This window comes from Penaeus monodon, chromosome 16 (assembly GCF_015228065.2).
Source record: "Penaeus monodon isolate SGIC_2016 chromosome 16, NSTDA_Pmon_1, whole genome shotgun sequence".
NCBI classification, from domain to species: domain Eukaryota; kingdom Metazoa; phylum Arthropoda; class Malacostraca; order Decapoda; family Penaeidae; genus Penaeus; species Penaeus monodon.
In genome coordinates, this window is record NC_051401.1 from 47,051,828 (window position 1) to 47,054,327 (window position 2,500).

The 2,500-nt window shown below is 39.0% G+C and overlaps 1 long non-coding RNA gene across 1 annotated transcript in view; it reads right to left on the minus strand.

Moving 5' to 3' along the window:
* The window catches only part of LOC119583158, a 4,477-nt gene extending 2,052 nt beyond the window's left edge, over nt 1-2,425 (minus strand). Inside the window, exon 1 of the long non-coding RNA XR_005229693.1 lies at nt 2,356-2,425. This is a non-coding gene — a long non-coding RNA (uncharacterized LOC119583158). The remainder of the gene's footprint in view (nt 1-2,355) is intronic.
* Nucleotides 2,426-2,500: the final 75 nt, after the last annotated feature.

Below are 2,500 nucleotides of genomic sequence, written 5' to 3' on the forward strand. Positions count from 1 at the left end.
AGGAATGTCACTACAGAATACGCAAAAAAATCCTTGTTTCGTGACCTTCACCGTCCTCTTGAACTTCTATTAGTGCCATGATTACTGTGACTGTCTTTATAACTCATATCACTGTCCTCAGTATTCCTATCGCTGGCCTCAGGATTCCTATCGCTGGCCTCAGGATTCCTATAGTTGTCCTCATGACTTCTATCACTGTCCTCATGACTCGTATCACTGTTCTAACTCCTATCACAATCTTCATAACTCCTATCACTTCCCTCGTATCTCCTACCATTGTCCTCATAATAAAAACAAAAACAAAAACAAAGCCTAATTTTTTTTTTTTTTTTTGAAACCGAATACTTTGTACCTACCAACCCACGACCAACTCAAGTGAGAGTATTGATCAGATTCCTTTAGCCTCCATTTCCTCGCACTTTAAATGGAACTAGTTTATTTCTTATCCATGAAGACTGCGAGAGTGTAATGCCGCTCAAGGTCGTTGGAACATAGTAATATGGGAAAAAATGACTTCGGAATTAAACCACCGTTGAATCTGCAGTGCTAAGGATGACTGAATAACTGCTGTGAACCTCTTATGTGGTTTGTACATGGTATATAATAAACGGTATATGGTGTATATGGTAATGGGTGGCATATTGCATGGTTATATTGCTGGCGAATCCTTTCTGAGGTTTAACACATGGTAACAAGTTGCACGGCGTTATTTTATTATGCATGGGATAGTTTTATGAATCATCCTGACAGGTGATATAATATACACAATAAATAGACTATTGCTTTGTATATTATCTCCTCTACTGCTTTGGTATTTATCTGTTGCTCTACCTAATCAACTCCTACTACCCAAGATTTCGATACTGAAGGTGCAAACTATAATACATTCTGAAGGCGCGTTTTGTTATGCGTCGGTCGATTCCTTGATAGCAGCCTCGTAAAATACACAGTGGAGAATTTACACACAAATCGAATGCCACCACCTCTTTGCACACCTTTCACTTTGTGTTTTAATGCGGAGATAGATAGATAGATAGATAGATAGATAGAGAGAGAGAGAGAGAGAGAGAGAGAGAGAGAGAGAGAGAGAGAGAGAGAGAGAGAGAGAGAGAGAGAGAGAGAGAGAGGAAAGGAAGAAGGAAGGGAGGGAGGGAGAGAGATAGAGTGAGTCCAGGGAAGGGAGAAAGGAGAAAACTATAAAAAAAAGGGTAAATAAAGGAGAATACAAGAGAGAAAGGTAAAGATATGGAGATAAAGTAAAAAAAAAATATATAATAATAATAATAATACAAAAAAAAGAACTTTGATAAAACTTTAAAAGGCAAGGAAGGTGTGACGTCATGTTCCAGGACACAAATTATCAGAAAATAACAATTATTGAGAACTTGACATGGGATACAATAAACCAGAGCCAATTACTTGTATAAAAATAACATTCCTCCTTACATACATTTCTCCCTTTCTGCCCCACAGACATAAATGATAACGAAAACACCAAAATAAACATCCCCGCTGGCAACTCTCTGTGTTGTCATGGGTTGCCACAGATACAACGATACAATAAACCCACGGCACCGATAAAACCAAACTGTTGTATACTGTATTAGGGCGCTCAATACACGTGTCAGAGCCTTGGTTAAGTTCAGAAAACGGGCGTAACTTTCCCTTTAAAACAGAAAGCGATGAGTCAAGTTACGTTCAAATAACAACCACTGGCGTCAGCGTGAATCTAGTTGGGTGGACTGGTATCTTATCGTTTTTTTTTGTTAAATCTGATATTCTACAATATATGGAGTAAGATTCGTGCTTAGCTCTAGTTTCAATAATGGAACCTGATCACATGCATATTGGGGAGGGTGGATATGGCGTTTTCAATAGTGAACATTTGGTATATTTACCATTTGTTTTGTATATGAAAAATACTTGTCACCAGTGTTGGATGATAGCATTTGCAAAATATGCATGTATTTATCTTATACGTAATATATTTAACGATTTACATTCCAGATAGAAAAAAAAATATATATATATATTGACTACTTGTAAAAAGTCGCTGTGTGTTGGTGGCCCCTGCTTGCGTTCTGGCACTGTGCCATCATGCAGAATAGGGTCCTTTCCTTCGACACTTCACAGTTTGGATGAATCCTTCGCTTTTGTATGTTGACGTGGAAGGGCGAGTGTCTGCCTGAAGGACAGGGTTCCGGCATGCGGTTGCAAGCACTCGTCACGCCTGTGATTAACTTTGCAACCTTTGTATATGGTTTCTGAAGTGAACAGGACACGGTGGCAGTACAAAACCCTCTCGATAGTGTTATACGGTTATAGCGAGATGATATGGAATTCAAGCGAACATACCTTGACTTCGGTGTTAGTATAAGCAAAAGACGATCACACAGAAAACACGAAGTGCCAAGCTCGCACTGCCAAAGAAGTCGAGCGTCAGACAATAATATAGGCAGTGGAGGTGCCAGTTACCTTTCTCATTTTACTATTTTTTTCC